This window comes from Dipodomys ordii, unplaced genomic scaffold, assembly GCF_000151885.1.
Source record: "Dipodomys ordii isolate 6190 unplaced genomic scaffold, Dord_2.0 Scaffold111, whole genome shotgun sequence".
Lineage (NCBI taxonomy): Eukaryota > Metazoa > Chordata > Mammalia > Rodentia > Heteromyidae > Dipodomys > Dipodomys ordii.
Window position 1 is genome coordinate 8510986 of NW_012267327.1, and position 18305 is coordinate 8529290.

Genomic DNA, 18305 nt, shown 5'->3' on the forward strand with positions numbered 1-18305 from the left:
TCTTTTCTACCACCCTGCCCCCTCCTGTGTGGCATGTCTGGAAGACAGTCTCCACCCTGCTTCCTGGTCTTCCCTGATCCACTTTTCCATCTTCCCCTAGATGGAAAAAAAAAAAAAAGCACTTACTTTCTGCCTCTTGCCTTAAAAACGTTTCCCATGCTGGCTGAGACTAGCAGACTGCTATCCTCTGAGGTGTGGTGAAATCATGAAATACCTCGCCCCGGTGTTATTTGCATTTTAGGTATGGCTTATCATTGATTTACTCTTTTGTTTGTTTATTTATTTTGCTTTGCTTCTGCATCCTTCCCACAATGCTGGCTACTTGACCCAGTAACTTTTAACCTGAGGGGAGCGGGGATGGGTAACAGGCACTTCCAACATTCTCAGCAAAGTTAGGAACTTTTCCATAGAAAAGTAACAGCTGAACGTGTGCTGTGTTATTTCAAGAGGAGAGACGCCCCACAGCCCACCTTCCACCCCAGAACTGTACAACATAAAGTCCATAAAGAATGGACACAAACCCGGGCCGTTCAGGACGTGTGCGTGCGTGGGGCGGGGAGGCAGGGGTGGGTTTGACAGGATTGGGGAGCAGAGGAGATCCGGACTTGAGCACACTTTCTTCTCCCCGGCCCCCCAACCGTCCCCCCTTCCCCCAAGTCAGCGCTGGCTTTGGGGTTCCGGTCCCCTCTTCCTCCCCGGGAGCCCTGCATTTGGACTCGGGTTCCACTCCACCAGGCCCTCCAGGCCCTTGGTTTTCCTTCTCCAGGATGCTTTCGCTCCTGCCTCTCTTCACGGTGACCTCATCCCTTTGTCTCCTCCGCGGCATCCGCGGCTCCCCGCGCCCCCACCTGGCGCGCACGGCCCCACCCGCGGCTGCAGGGCGTGGCTGGGGAGGGCCGGGGCCTGCTGGGGGGCTGCGGGGCGTGGCGCCCAGCGCGCGCGCACCGGGGGACCGCGCTCTGCCCACTGACCCCCTCTAGTGCCACCCAGAGGCAGCGACCCCGCGCGCCTGCCACCCTCCCCGCGCCCTCCAGCCCCTGCTCGCATTTCCCAAGGCCCAGAGCACTGGGGAGTTTGGATTCATTTGTTTTCTTAACGAACCTCCGAGAAGGCGAGTGTGGGAGCTAATTGCCTCTTCCAGGGGCTTGGAGAACAAAGGCAGCGGCCATGCCGCAGGCCCCTCGGTGGCGGGAGAGCAGCGGCCAGTGGCTAGGGCGCAGGGCCTCCCTTCTTGGGTCCTTCATTAGTCAGCCGGGCTCCACCTCCTGCCTGCAGCGGACCAAACCTGCTCCACAGCGGGGGAAGTGGGGGGCGTGAAAAGGGGGGGAACCTGGGCCCACTGAAAGCTCTCTTGTCCTGCCTACCCCCCCCCCCGCGCCCCAGCTTTGGAGGCTACAAAGAGCACATTATCATCCCTCATCTTTTTTTCTTTAGCATGGCCTAGGGAGACCAAAGCCGAGGCTAAGACTGTTTTTGTCAGCAGGCACACACCTTTGAAGAAGCAACCAGAATGCCTTGTCAGAGAGGACAGTCCGGGAGAGAAAACCAGTAGAGAAAGTCTAGGCCAGAGGCTCCAGCTGGAACTTAATAACCCTTCCTAATGATTATTAAAAAGAAATTTTCTAGGGCTTCTTCATTTAAGTAGCCCCTTACCCACAATGGGATGCAGTCTCCATAGACATTCCAAACTCTCTTTCTTTCTTGTCTTTCTTTCTCTCCATCCTGCTTGGAGGAGGACAGCACATGAGGCAAGTGGGAGGAAGCCGTATGATTGTAGGTGGAGCCGAATTCAGACTTGGTGTGAGATTTCCTTCTAGCCTGGAAACTGCATGGCACCAGCGCGCGTTTTGTTCATTCATTCAATAATATGAATGAACACTGAGCACTTTGAGATTGAGCACGTGTCGATGGGCTTTGTCACAGGCTGCAACTGAGTTTGGATCCAGAAGAGAAAAGGAGAGAGCTAGGATGTCAGGCAGCAAGCTTAGATGGATATCCAGTTCTGGAAGCTGATGACTGCAGGGATCCGGGACCAGACAGGAACAGTGAGAGAAAACAAGTACATTCACTAATGCTGCATTGTAGCATACTGATGGGAGTTAGATTTTATTTCTATTTTCTGACCTCGTTTTCTTACTTCATTAGGTTGAAACCAATTGTAGGAGAGGATAACATTGATGTCCATATCTTATTTATTTATTTATTTTTAGCAGTCTTCTCTTCCCCCCTTCCAACTAAAACCGTTGATTTCATTCAGATTATCCACACAGACTGGCAATGGGGCTTTAAAAATGGTTAACTAAGGAATTCTTTAGAATCCTTCTCTGTCATTATGGAGGCTTGGGGAAAGTGTGTGTGTATATATATGTATATATTGCTGAGTAATTAATGATGTGATCCTGATCTTGGAGAAAGTTTGAATCTAAAAATGGTAGTGTTGGGGCTGGGAAGGTGGCTCAGTGGTAGAGTGCTTGCCTTGCATGCATGAGTCCCTGGGTTCGATTCCTCAGCACCACATAAGCAGAAAAAGCTGGAAGTGGTGCTGTGGCTCAAGTGGTAGAGCACTAGCCTTGAGCTGAAGAGCTGAGGGACAGTGCCCAGGCCCAGAGTTCAGGCATCATGACTGGCCAAAAAAAAAAAAAAAGAATGGTAGTGTTGGCTCTTCTGATGAGCTCGGTCATTTGTTCATAGGAACAAATGAAGAAAGACAACCTGAACTGTACAGAGTCAAGTGTCTTACCGCAAGGGATGGTCAATTTGAGATAAGCACATTATCTTCCTTTACATAATGGAGAAGGGTAAAGAGAAGAAGGGTTCATATAAAAACATGCTAGTAGGTAAATGGCAATAGAGGCCACTGTCTATGGAAGAGACCTTGCCCATTCTAGACTATATGATTAGGTCAGGTAACTTCTTTGATGCCTTCTTTTCTAGAGAAATAGGAAGTTGGAACATATATCAATTTTTACACAATTATAACTTGATGATTTGAGTCTTAAATCTTATGGACAACTCTGTTAATATACAAACAAAAACCTTATGCCTTATAATTACATTAGTATTAATATACTAATACCGTATACTAACACAAATAAGAAAAACCCAACGTGCAGAGAAAAGTAAGGAAACTTCTGTAGGTTGCAGTCAGGTTGGGATGTGTGAAATCTACAGCGCTGGCCTCCTTATTACTGAGCCAGAGCTTTTACTTCTTACCTGAGGATTCTTATTTCTGGAATTACCCTCTTGAGTTAGAGTTAGAGACACTTCTAGAATTATCCCTTTAGTTAAAGAGTTATTCAAAAGAAATAGGTATGGTTTTCCAGAACAGATGTTTGTCATATGAGTGGTGTGGTCAATACATTTAATACATCAGAGTGCATAATGCTTGTTAAAATGTAGATCCTGGTTCTGTAGTCCTAGGCTGGTTGGAGAGTCTGTACTCAGAGAATTGCCCTTGGTGGTGCAGATGCTGGTGGGCCCCATGATAAGCAATAAGGCTGCAGTCAGCATCTTTCCTTTTTGACTTTTTCTACTCACTGATTGAACTGCCCTGGGGATTCAAGAATCTTTTCTTTTTTGTTACAGTTGCCGGGTCACTGTGCTTCCTTGGCTAATTTGGATGCCTTTCACTGCCTCATCCTCAGCTACACCTGCGATTGTTTGAAATAGTCTCTAGAGGCAGGTGTCTTGAGCTGGAGGGTGTGATCTTTTGTCTAGTGACTTAGCACCATTTAACTTGGTTCCACAAACCTTTCACACGTAAGCAATTTGTTCAACTCTAATAGTTAAAAAAAAAAATCTTTTTTTTTCTAGTGCCCAAGTGTCCTCAGCTACAGCTCATTTCTTTCCTTCTGGGCATGCAGCTGATATGCTGTCAGTTCTCAGGCCTGGCCCTTCCACTGCAGTTAAGTGAATATTTGTGCCTTTTCTCACCAGTCATTGCTGTCTGCACTTCTGTCCATGTGCTTGTGTGCTTGATCTGAGCTGAACAGGGCTAGAAGATCACAAGGCAAAGGCTCTTTTAAGGCAGCCAAGCTTCATTGTAACCCATTTCTCTGAAGCTTTTCTGCCTTGGAAGTGACTCTGCCAAGGCTCTTTAAGTTGTCCTGAAAGCTCAGCCTCTGTCTTTCTTCTTATACACTATTATCAGGAAAGAAGCAGTATTGAATCCATTCTTCAGGCATCTTCTCAGGCCATCATATGTGAAAAGGGATAGAGCGTTTGGGCTCACAAGTCAGGCTGTTGAGACAGTGAAATTCTATTATTTTCCCATTAAATACAGACTCCCCCTAAGTGTTGTTTTCCCTAATTATATAATTATATTAGTATGAATGTCCTAACTTTGTTATAAGATTTTCCCATGCTAAATCCTTACCTTGGTGCCTTGCTCAACATGACCACCAAATGTGGTTTTCTATTATACGTCTTGTAATAACTATTAATAATAGTAATAATAAGACAGGGTTCCTTTCCTCAAAAATTTGTAGTATATTAGAGCATTAGGGAAATAAGTATAATAATACAATATCTTATCACAGAAGGAACTACAACTAAGCATGCAGGGGAAAATTTCATGTAAAACTGTACTCTGTTCTAGAGGTTGGCAAAATATGGCCTGCAAACTATGAAAGGTTTTGCAGTTTTAAGTAGCTTGAAAGAAAATAAAAAGAATAATAATATTTTATGACACCTGAAAATTGTGTGAAAAATTGACTGTTCATTATTAAACTTCCAATGGAACACGACCATGCTCTTTCACTGTGTTGTCTATTGCTTATTTCACACCACTGTGACAGAGTTGATTATTTGAGATGAATATTAACACAGTGTTAACACAATATTAACGCAATGGTCCTTTGAAGAAGAATGGGGCTGGCCCTCAGTCTACCTCACAAAGCAAGAAAATGAATGAAGGAGCTAGGGATTAAGATGAGTCATGAAGAATGTGTAGAACTTCAGCAGACACACAAGACACAGATGTTTGAGGAAGGTGTACTGTCTGTGAGCTCACAGATCTTGGCTAGTGCATAACGTGTGAACAGTATGTGCTTTCATTTGGCTGAAGTTTGGGGCACACTCAGAAGTGGGAAAGAAAGATTGAGACCATCCCAGAACTTCTCAAAAAGCAAAGCATATCATCTAGACTTGATACACATGGGGCTATGAGGGAGGAAATGGTATTCATGATAAGCTGCAATTCTATTTTTATTTACTCTGGTGAGTTGAAGGTAGGTCAAATAAATGATCAAATAAGATCAATATTAAGCTTCTTAACAGCTGAACATTATAGTGTTAATTTTTTGGTGTCTTTGTCAATTTTAAACTTTAATGCATGGCAATAATGTCCCAAGGTAGAATTTCTGATATTTAGTAAAAGGAGAATCCTTGTAGGTTCTGTCTGAGGCCACTACTGTCACTGTGATTCAGAACTTCAGCTGTGTGTTTCTGGAGGGCTTCTGCATTGTGACACAGTTGAAACCATTCTAAGTCACTGTTGAAGCCATTTGTTAGAGGTTGCAGGGCTTTTTCTCTGTGTTAAAACTCAATGGTCTTTGATATGACTCTGTGTGAGTGTGCGTGCACACACGCGCACACGTGCACACGCATGCATATAGGCAGATGCTTGAACTCAGGGTATAGGCACTGTCCCTTAGTTTTTTCACTAAGGCTAGCACTCTACTACTTAGGCCACAGCTCCACTTCTAGTTTTTTGGTGGCTAAGTGGGGATAAGAGTCCCATGGAGTCTACTGCCTTGGTTGGCTTTAAACTGCAATCCTCAGATCTCAGCCTCCAGAATAGCTAGGATTACAGTTGTGGTGTGAGCCACAGGCCTAACAACTTTTAATCCATGAGTTTGGCTTGAGGGCAAAATGGGGAACTATTGTAGGTAGTAATCATTTTGTTGCCTTAGCCCTGGGAAGGGATAGTTATCCCTTAAAATCATTCATTCCTACCCTTGGGTCTAGATGAGTTTCTGATGAGTGACTCAGAATTGTGAGGAGAGAGATGACATCGTTCATAGGCCTCAGGAGAGTCTCCATGCTTTCTGTACACGATGACACATCTGTAAAGTTACTGGAATGTCCCTGTGCCAATCTTGGTGCCTGGTATATTTCTTAGCATCCTGTGACATTGTCTATGAGAAGCTATTGCATATCTTATCATTGTTTATACATCAGGTAGAAAGGAAATTAACTTTCTTTGATCTTAAGACCCTAGATGGTATCTTCCAATTTGACCCAATTCAGCCTGATATACTGAATACCAATATTATTATAAAATCCCTGGTCAACAGATTCATATGAATGAATTCAAAGGTTATAAAATTTGCTTGCACAGTCTCATAAACAGAGGAGAAGAAATTTCTATCTTCTGCATGGCTTCAAATGGATACCACAATGAATAGTGACTACACAGGCAATGCAGTCCTCCAAGGACCAAGGACATCTGCGAGAAACCTGTTCTGATACTATTTGGAGAACATAATCAGCTGGTATGACATCCATAAAATAATTCTGGATAGATTTACCTATGTGTCCTACTACAATTATGACAGAACAGAAGTAGTTAGTTCAAGGAAAAGGTAATATTTACTTCAGAAACATAGGTTGGATTTAAGACTCAGGAACAAATCACTTTACCACCTACTAACCTTTTTCCTCCTCTTTATCCTCCTCTCTCTCCTCCCATTCCTCCTCCTTCTACAGTACTGGAGTTTGAAGTCAGGGCCTCATATTTTTTTTTTTTTTGTTGGTTGTGGGGCCTGAACTCTGGGCTTGGGCGCTGTCCCTCAGCTCTTCAGCTCAAAGCTAGCACTCTACCACTTGAGCCACAGTGTCACTTCTGGCATTTTCTGCCTATGTGGTGCTGAAGAATCGAACGTAGGGCCTCATGCATGCAAGGCAAGCACTAACCACTGAGCCATCTTCCCAGCTCAGGGCTTCATATTTGCTTAGCTTGATTGCTTACCTGGTGCCCTACCACTTGAGCCATGCCCCCAACCCTGCCATTTGCTGGTTATTCTGGAGACACAGTCTCACAGACTTTTCTGCACTGACACACCCACAATGCTCTGGTTCTCAGGCTCCTGGGGAGCTAGGATTATTGATGCTTTTCTTCTGATAAAAATGCACAAGGGTGAATTTAGTTAATCCGTTTTCTTTTCTCATTTAATTAAACAGCCATAATTCCTCACTTGAGGTCCCTTTCCTTCCTTTCCTTCCAGTATTGCTTCCTCTGATATCTGATCATTTCTCTCTTCTGCTTTCAGAATTAATAGGAAAGGTGGACACGGGGCTGTTTTTCTCATCTGAAGTGTGAATCTTCCCTTCACAGGGAAAATGAGTCATCACCAGAGTGATGAGGTCATGATGCCACAGCCCACAGCCCCTGCTTTGAAAATCAATTTCTTCTTTTCTATTGCAAAGAGATCTTGAAAGGGGGAAGCTAGAATAGAGGTGATAGCACTGACTCCTACTCCATTAGACACTGAATCAGCCCAGCACTGGCAGGCACCAGCAGTGACAAAGTCCAGCTCTGAATTGTCCTACTTTCAACTCTGGTTTACACCTTGTCTGAGAACTGAGGGGGGATATTTACAGAGAGTAGATGTGCACTGCCCTCATTTGGCACCTTAGCTTCCTGATTTCCTGACTTCCTTCTACCTCATGTGGAGTCTGCATATATCCGTTTTCATCTCTGAGCTTGGCCACCTACTAGTTAATGGATTTTAAGCAAGCTACTTAATATTCTTCTGCCTTACTCCTTTTCTCTGTAAAATAATAGTACCTATTACATAGTGCAATTGTTAAAATTAAATTACTTACTATATAAAATGCATTTCGTAGATATGTTTGATGTATCTCCAGAAGTGCTAAGAAGACGGTTTGATGTATAGTGCTACTTAGTTTTCAATTTGCTTTTAGTATTATATTCCCCAAGGATATGGTAGTATTTTACAACCTTTGCCTTCCAAATTTGTGTGTGTGTGGAGGGTCAAATATTAGTTTTTTAAGAGTACATAGCCTTGCTATATAGCTCCATAGAATTTGCTTTCACTGTATTTGATGTTATAATTTGTGGAGGGGAAGGGAAAAAACAAATCGTTTAAATAGGGATACAGGTGGACCCATTGCAACAATGAGACATACAAGTCGTAATGTGGAAAACGAACTTTACAACTTTGGTGGGGGCGGGGAGGAGAGTTAGAGGGGGCGGGGCAAGGATGGGATGGGATGGGGAAACAAAGGAGGAGGCTGCAATGCTTGACAAGGAATGTACTCCTTATCTTGCCCATGTAATTGTAACCCCTCTGTACAGTATTTTCACAATAAAAAAAAAGAAATATAGCAAGAAAAGAAAAAGAATTGTGAAACACGGAAAAGCATAAAATATTGATCAAATCATTCACCTATTCCCTTATCTCCAGAAACCAGCAAATTTTAAAATGTCCCTTGTATTGTCATTCTTCAGGCATTGCACAAACACTATTTTCTCTCATCTTCAAGAAAAGTGTTGTAACGTAAGGGATGAAGAAACTGAATTCTGAGGAAATTAAGTCATTTGTTTCCGGGTATATATTTAAATAGTGGCTGAGCCTAGATTCAAACTTGAATTGTTGAATCCAGGGAACATGTGATCACCCAGTGTCAGTGACTGATAACCCAGAGACAAACAACTTCTAGAAATAAAGAGGGTGGCAGAAAGGAACTATAACGGACTTAGTTTACAGATTTTTTTTTCCCTAGGGTCTTGTGTATTTGTTCCAAAGTGATATCATTTTGGGGGATTAGAAATTCAATTAAAATGGAAGTTTATTCATATTCTGCATCTAAAACCCTACCCCATCAACCACTACCTCCACAGCTTCACAAGGAAGCACTCAATTCTTTATCCACATATGAAATAATACAATGACCTATTGCCTATAATCAGAGAGAAGCATATGTGCTTTTATCCTTTGTAGATTTCTTAAATATGGTTCTAACAGGACAGTTACCTTGTAATGGATACAGGTATATGCATTGAAGCATGCGTATAATTACTGATGATAGGTAACAGTTGTCCTGTAAAACCATCCTACCAGCCACCTTAAATACATACTTTAAAAATTAATATGTACAGCTTAAGCATGGTGTAGTTCATTCCTGTAAGCTAAGATCTTCAAAAAATAGAGACAGAAGAATACAGTCTGAGGCTAGCCTGGACAAAAAGTGAACAAACTCTCATCTCAACAAACAAGCTAGGCATTGTAGTTCATATTTGTATGCCCACCTACATGGGTAGCATGGATACAAGTATCACCAGGAAAAAAGAAAATAATGTAAGGCAAAAAGGGCCGATAGCATAGCTCAATTCATAGAGCACTTGCCTAGCACATATAGGCCATGGTTTCAAACCCCAGTATCACAAAAAAAGAGAAAAAGAAAAGTAAGAGAGAGAAATTAGAATGTTTATTGTGTAAATAACTTAGCACCTCCTTTGAAACATGTTTTTTTTCCCCTCTAATATCTCCTATATAAACTCTGAAACTACTGCTTTCAGAAAATCTGAAATATAGACCAATCCTGCCCATCAAAAAGTACTTCCATCAGTCTTGGGGCAGTCAGTAAAATTACTACTTATTAAATGATACTTCTTGATTGTTTAGTGTTGATTTCTTAGCTTGAGTTTATTAGATTTAAAGTGTAATAGCTCAAAGGCCCTTTTTTTTTTTTTTTACTAGTTATGGGCTTGCTATCTATTTCTTCCTTTTGTAAAGTTTGTCTACTTTTGTTTGTTCAGTCTACTTCATTGTTTGTTCAGTGTATTTCATTATAATTCCTTTAGGAATAAGTTTCTTAAGTTGGGAGTACTTCATAATGTATCATACAAAAAAAATCAAGTCATTGTCATTTTGATTTTTTGCAAATGGAATTTCTAGTCCTTTTCCATCTCCCACCAAACAGACTTTATAATAAGCTATTCTCTGAAGACAGATAATATCAACTCTCACTGTACATCAGGTACGTGACATTGAAGTATTATTGATTTTTCCAATGGGATATGTTGGATAGAGCTGGAAATCTAAAATTAAAGTGAGCCATTATCCTCAGGAAGAGAACTAAGCGAGTCCCCACAAAAAGTCTAATACTACACAAATGACTTTTACACTCATAATTTGTACAGGCAGTGGTTTTACTGGCTATGTAAGGAATGTAGTTGAATTGGTGAGATAAATAAACAAAATAGTTCCTACATGAGATTTTATGTAATGTGATGAAGGGCCATATATTTTGTTTTTTTTAATTTAATTTTATTTTATTTGTGAATATACTGTACAGAGGGGTTACAATTACATGGGCAGGATAATGCGTACATTTCTTACCAAGCATTGCAGCCTCCTCCTAAGGGCCATATATTTTGCAAACAGATTATATCACCTTACTGATGAACTTTGTTGAGGTCTGAGAAACAAAAAGAGAAGATAATCAGTGGGTGAGTGTCAGGTGGTAAAAAAGTAAGACTGATGTAGCCTTGTAAACAGATCTGTAGACAGACCTCCCTTCCTACGGATAGAAAAGAATTGAATATTGTGGCATGTTTAGATAGTTTCTGCTTATCACTTTGAAGATAGAGCTAAGTGCCACTGAGAAGCTAAGGAATGGCTTCTCCTCTCCCTGGATGAGAATGCTAGCAATCAGGTGGAGGAATGAGGTATTTATCTTATTAACATGATGGTACAAAATTACTCTAACATGATAATGATAATGACCCTGAAGATGGTGAAGAAGAAGCGTGAGTAGCAGTTACCCATTTGTGAGTCTATCAACGGTGTCAGGAAATGTGCTAAGAACTTTAGGTACAACAATATCCAGTGGGATAGTCCTGTTATTCCTTAAAGATAAGGAAACTGAAGCTGGCTTGCCTAAGGTCAAGACCTGGCAAATACTATGGCAGAGCTGGGTTTCAAACTTACATATGTCTAATTTCACGGCTCCTAATTGAAGTCCAAGGAATACTGGCTTTCTTTCTCTTACTTTACAAAGCACTGGACAAGGTCTGGGAGTGTGGATGGATTATACTTTGTAGAATCTGGATAATACCAGGTCCTTTTTTTTCTGTTTTCACAGTTGTGTGAATTATAATACAAGCACATAAATATGATGAGGACAGAACTAAAATAGTAAGTGTTAACAGCCTACTCATTGTACATGTAAGAGGACAGAAGAAAGGGCTTAATGGAGAATGGTTTAATGAGGGTCCCAGCCAGGAATTTCTCCACAGCACAGAAAGGACACCCAGCCAATTGGTGGAGAACGACCCATGTTCTGTGATAACCCACACAGGCTGGCATATGGTCACTTAGCAACTACCAATCCATATTTTCAAGGATTCACTATGTATTAGCATTATTTTTAACCACCCCATGTTTGAGTATTGGACAAAACTGACAAGATTCTGCTCTCAGAGTTCAAGGGAAAATTCAGTTCATAATGACTTGGAAACCTATGTCAGCTGACTTTAAATAGTAAGAAGAAGAAGAAAATTAAATAGACCCAGAGTGACAATATTTCAGGAAGGATGCGTGTTACAGCAGATAAGGTAGGTCTCATTGCTTCAGTTATTCACTGGGCAAAATGTATCGAGTCCTTATTGATTCAGAACATAGTGGGGAAAGGGCTTAAATAACAAAGAGATCAAGCAATAATCATTGTGTTGTATGGTAAGAAATATATAATAATTACAATGAATATTCATGGCATTGTGTTTTATATTATCGGGGTCCAATAATCTGTTGTTGTGTGTCCAACAACAGACACTTTGCAGTGCCTTACTTGGGAAGAAGTTCATTTTATGCCAACCTTCATGGGCTGAGGATTTCCCTTCCAGCTGCTTATCTCTGACCATCTTCTCCAGAACCTGAAGATGTAGTTTGCTTGTAGGGCCTCTCAACCGGGAAAGATTCACTTGTAGTGGTGGCCTAGGGGCCGTCTTCCCATGTGTTGTTTAGATCATTTCCCAAATGTATTGGGTCCTTTCACTACAGGTATTAGAAGCCTCACAGTCCCTCTTCATGGCTGGTTTGATATCCGTCTTTTCAGAGGCCTGATGGGATATATCCCTCCCTTTTGTGTCCAGTTCAGTAGAACCTCTCTGAGAGCAGAGTTGAATGTCTCCCTCACCTTTCCCTCCTTTTCTCCTTTGAGCGTGTTACTTCTAGAGGTTGTCAACTGAAGCTTCTGTAGCAGGCTGTGTTCATCAGGGGGCCTGCTCTCTTTGCTCTGGAGTGGAGTCCCTTTCTCACCAGGCTGATCTCCCTAGGTATTTGCTTAAGTGTCGGTGACTTTGATCCTTGATTCAATTAAGCAACTTTACATGTATGTTTGATGCAGCCAAAAGATTTCCAGATGAGTTTAATCAAATTCTGTCCAGCATGTTCCCTGGAAGATGGTCAGTACAAATCTATACCTTTTCTTTCCAACCATGATTTGAGGAAGGAGTCTTCCTTTCTAGCCAATGGGGTAGTCTTTTCAAGGAGTTGTAGAGAAATATCCAGATTGTCAGCAGAGGGTTAGGCAAAGTCTTTTTTTTTTTTTTTTATTGGATGGGTCATGGGGCTTGAACTCTGGGCTTGGGCGCTGTCCCTCAGCTCTTCAGCTCAAGGCGGGTGCTCCACCACTTGAGCCACAGCACCTCTTCCAGTTTTCTAGTGGTTTATTGGAGATAAGAGTCTCACCGACTTTCCTATCTGCGCTGGCTTTGAACTGTGATCCTCAGATCTCAGCCTCCTGAGTAGCTAGGATTATAAACGTGAGCCACTGGTGCCTGGTGGGAAGACAGATTCTTTAACAATCTTTTTGAATGTTTCCCCCAATGAAGCTGTAATAGATGTTTTTTTTAAAAAGTAGTCTTACCAATATAACTCTTGTCAAACTATGGATAAAATGAATATAAGTCAATTGTCTTTATCATATATATATATCTTTGTTATTTTAAGTGATTGCCTTATTTTTATCCTTAGTACTATTAATGGAAGTTCTATAGTTTGTATGGCTCATGATATTCATTTCTGTAGCTGGAGAAATTATCTGCCTTAATCAGATGCTCTTGAAATTCATCCCCAGGACATGCAAGATTTTAACAAAAGTTGACAAAATACAATTTCAACTTCTTTTTCTATCATCTTCCAGATAGGGTACTATTTGAGCTGCTGAAATTTTGGATTCATCAACAAATGTTAATTGATCGCTGACATGTCAGGTACCATTCAGATATGGGACTACAGCAGTAACCATAGTGTCACATGTGCAATTTCATTTCTTAGGAGAGAGTCATTATAATGTACTCTTTGTTTCTTCTCTGTTTTTGTATGACAAATAGGATAACAATAAATTACACAAAACAAAAGATAACTCTATTGAATGGAACCCAAATTTCACCCCCAATAGTATTTTATACTGTTTTGAAACTGATTACTTTGGAAGTGGGATGTACAATTAAGTTAATAATATGTGAAATAGACCAAAGCCCCATCTACTGATTACCAACTATTTTTTTTTTGGGTAGGGGTCCAGTTGTGGGGACTGAACTCTGGGACTGGGCACTGTCCCTCAGCTCTTCAGCTCAAGGCTAGTGCTCTACCTCTTAAGCCACAACACCACTTCTGGCTTTTTTTTTTCTTTTTGCTTATGTGGTGTTGAGGAATCGAACCCAGGGTCTCATGCATGCAAAGCAAGTGCTCTACCACTGAGCCACCTTCCCAGCCCACCAACTATTTTTTTTAAGCTAAGATTCCTGTTATAGTTTCCAACAGAAAACATTCAGTTCTGTTACATATTCCATCCACAACCTTTTCTTCACCACTTATTATGAGTCTGGAGCTGTAGAATATGCTGTGTCTTTGAAGAGTAAAGAAATTACCTCACTACCAGAATGTAAGGATTTTCAACATTCCTTTCCATTCAGAAATTATAATATTTGGGGTCTCATCCATACAGAAACTAAGAAAGGAATTTTTACTGGATTGAAAACCAGTTTGACCAAGTCATGATAATTGTTGACGAATGCATAACAATTCCATTGCTTTTGTCTACTTACAGCTCTTCATCCCTTCATAGTCTTTGTAAGATCTGCAATTCAGGCTTAAATTGAGGAACTATGTATGTTACAAATATGACTGCTTGTCTTTTAAATAATGCTTTTGTCCTCTGCACAGAAAATGCAGACATTTTACCCATAGAACTAGAGGAAGTTTTTCCATCTCCTTTCTTTAACTTACAAGATATTTCACTATATTTCTGATCTTTGACTAGGTTTGAAAAATGTATAGATGCCCAATTGTAAACTAATTAAATACCTAGATATTTTCTCCAAAGTATATTGAAAAAGAACCAGTGATACTAAAAAATAGAGTAAAAATTTGTTATGTGAATTTCACTTGAATAAATTAGAAATAAAAATAAAACAAGCCATAAATGGGATCCTACCTGATTTAACACAACCCATTAACTTTTTATTCAGGCTCTGTAAGATTTTGATATGCATGAAAACTATAGTATGCTAAAGAAACCGTTGATATATATATGTATATGTTTATATATATATACATATAGGACCCATAGAATTTGCTATTCAAAAAACTTTTAATCAATCAAATTGATGATTCTGATTTACTAAAGATGTTCTTTAAAAAGAATTGGTATATAAAATGACTTTTAACATACTTAGAAATCAGTCCTGTTAAATAGAAACTTTGAAGAATTATAATAGTACTATTTATAGCTGGCAGAAGTAGATACTGAGCCGTTTTTCCTTGCTTAGAAGGTTAAATAACTCAAAAAAGTTAAATACACTGAGGTGTCCCAGAAAAATGGGAGATTTTTTTTTTATTCTGAAGGTTAGGTATTCATGGAACTTATTATACCTTTTTCTTCTTTGAGTGTGTGTGTGTGTGTGTGTGCACGTGTGTGTGTGTGCGTGTGTGCGTGCGTGTGTGTGTGTGTGTGTGTGTATGCAGCGCTTAACATACATATTATATCTACTATGTTACTCCGGGTCCCTAATACAATAAAAATGGATCTGGAAGACAGATGTACTTGGAGAAGAAATCTGAGTTCAAATGGGTCACTGGCTCACTTACTCCATGGATGTATAAGCAAGTTGCTTAATTTTATCATGGTTTTCGTTTTAGAAACTGAAAGCATTGTGCTAAATGTACTGAGTGATTGAGTGATCTCTGGTTTCTCCAGGTTCAAATGTACTTTTTTTTATGTAAGCTTTCTATTTCCAGGTAGGAAAAGTCCTAAGTGGTCCGGTACCTTAAGGACTACACCTTTAGCAGCCAGTTTGGGGCAGTGTTATTTTTCTACTTTTTTTTTCCCTTTCTCAACGAAGTAGATTATATGCATTCCTATATAACTTCTATATGAAAATGGAAATAAGCAGGAGTAATAGAAAAGATGAATATGATCAGAGTCCATTGTGGGCACTTCAGATAGAAGTTTCAGTTGTATAGGAATGCATATAATCTACTTGGTTGAGAGAGAAAAGTACATTTGAACCAAGGCCACCTTTTTATACAATTGATACACACTAATAACAAAAGGAACACTGTTTAGTTACACTAATACTGCAGAGAGTAAAATAAACTTTAAGCCATATTAATAGTATAATAGCATATAAAATTAAAAGTATAAAAGTGAGATACACCCAATCCAGCAACGTCTCATTTAAAATTTTCATATTCCTCTGCTTCCTTCTCCTTTCTTTCTTCATTTCCATTATCTCCTTCCTTTCTTCTTTCTATTCTGTCATTTCCCTTTTATTTAATGTATCTTTGCAGTGTGGATTGTTTTTTCTCCAACCAGCTACTAATATCTCTAATCTCTTCTGGTATACAGGTTCAAACATGTAATCCAATTACTTAGGAAATCATATTTGGAGTATTACTGCTTCCCTTTGTGACCCCCCCCCCAAAAAATTGTAAGACTCTGTTTTTGTGATGGTTGGTAGTGGTGGTTGGTAGTGGCATGGGCTCATCATTTCAATGACATGGGAGAAGCACAAAAAGGACAATCACTGTATTGGGCAATCTGAGAATTAGTGGAAGAGTGCTTATCTAGCAAGTTCAAGGCCCTCAATTCAAATCCCTATATTGGGGATGTATCTACCTGTTTGGGTGCCTATCTGTCTCTTATGGCATTGACCTCAATTCTCTTTCTCTCTCCTGACTCCATTCTTTTCTGGTTCTCTCTGTCTTGCCAACTCCTTCTTCCTTCTTCCTTATTCTCTTTGATTGTTCAGTTGAGGTGGATCCCGCAATTTAGGGATGGGAGTCTAATCTGAATCTTTGTAGATAGTCATTTTAACACAGATGCTATGTACCAAAGTTGAAATCCTGCTCTTTGGAAAATCAAGGTGTCAGGAAGAGGGAGACAAAAAATGGGGTGGAATTGGGAAGAACTTTTGTCCACATAGTTTTTCTTCATATCCAATAGACCTTCAACTTTCTTATTCTAATATAGTCCAGCTTTTAAAGAGTTCTTGCCCCCATATACTGTGTCCTTAAAAAGGAAACAGGAAAGACTTTAAAACTGTAGCTTTGTTGACCTAGTAGATATTTTTTTATGCAAACTGTTTCCTCTGAAAGGATCAGTTTGCTCACTTTTACAAAGATCAGTATATGTATTAAATAACCACTTGACGTTAGTACCCATGTGCAGATGCCCTATCATGCAAGACAGTGCCTCATTCAGAAAACTTAAGACAGTAAAATAACATCTTGGCTCTCTGCTCCATTCACAACTGTTAATTTTACAGGGTTATGATTCAATCTCTGATCAGAGAGTTCCTGGCAGGGACAGCTGCTCCCGTGCCCCAGATTGTGCTGTGTGCATCCCAGTAGGAGTCATCACGAGCAGCAGGATGGCAGGAAAGTGGTGGTGCAGCAGAGAGAGAAGCAGTTGCAACATGGCACTGGGAGGAGGGAGCATGAGGGGCCTCTCTCCTCGCTCATAATCACTCTTTCTTCTTTGTAGGATTACACCGGCGGCTAATTTTAGGAGGGGAAAGCCCTCTTGAATTTTACTGAAAAAAAATGCCAATTCTCCTCTTACTTTCACATGAATCTTATGGTAAAAAAAAAATTTATCTGTCCTTTAGTATGCTGATGGAGCTGAGCAATGACAGGTCTGTGTGCTTGTCCAAAGAATGTCAAATGAGACTAGCTAATGATTGGCAGGATCTGGGTCACTGGGGCAGAGCTGGTATGACAGGTGGAAAACATACTGTATGTTGGCTGCTGTAGTTTACTTTCAAAATTGGAATGAAGGCCAAGGTCAAGCTCAAAGCCAGACAGGGATCAGGCATAAGGCAATGCTCAGTACACACACACACACACACACACACACACACACACACAATCATTAATTTAATAATATTTTGGGGAAAGCTTTGAGGGAAAATACTGTTTTTTCTGCTATATTTAGAACAAACAAGGTTCATAAATCAAGCACAAGGTAAAGGAAAGCTAAGGAAAAAATGGAGACTCTCAGTGGTTAGAAGGGCAGCATGGTGAGCAATGGAACTGTGTAGAATTCTGTGTACTTTTTATACATGTTTTCCCATGACTATATCTTTTCTCCCCCTCCTCTGATTTAATTTCCAAGTGGGGAAAAAAGACTATTTGTAGCACCTTTAAGCCTACAGATATCATTAAAAGGTAAAACTTTTGTGATGATAATACAAAACTAGTTTGAATTTTAAATTGCTTTGGGAATAAGAATTTGTGACTTAGTGAAATGTTTTATTATTTTGATGAAACACTTCTCAGTTTCAAAATACTCTAATGACTATTTTCTGCATTCAAATTTTGAAAGTAGGATGTCTATTACTGCCATTTGATCACACATTGGAGAAAGTTAGACATCATTTTGTGACTAGCATTCTGAATTGTCATAGTCTTTACAAATCTCTCAGATTTATTCATGTTTTTACATAAAATCTTGATAGAATTTGTTGTATATACCATTACCATACTTATAACTTGAAAATATTAATTTCTTAGTCAAGCTTGAAAATGTGTGTGTGAGGTAGACTCTTGCATAGTGAATTTTAATTAATTAGCTAATTAATTAATTAATTTTTATGGTCCCATTACTGGGGCTTGACCTCAGGTCCTGGCCATTGTTCCTTAGGGTTTTTTTTGTGGGGGGTGGGTTTGGTGGTACTAGAGTTTGTTTTTGTTTTTTTTTGGGGGGGTCCGGTTGTGGGGCCTGAACTCTGGGCCTGGGCGCTGTCCCTCAGCTCTTCAGCTCAAGGCTAG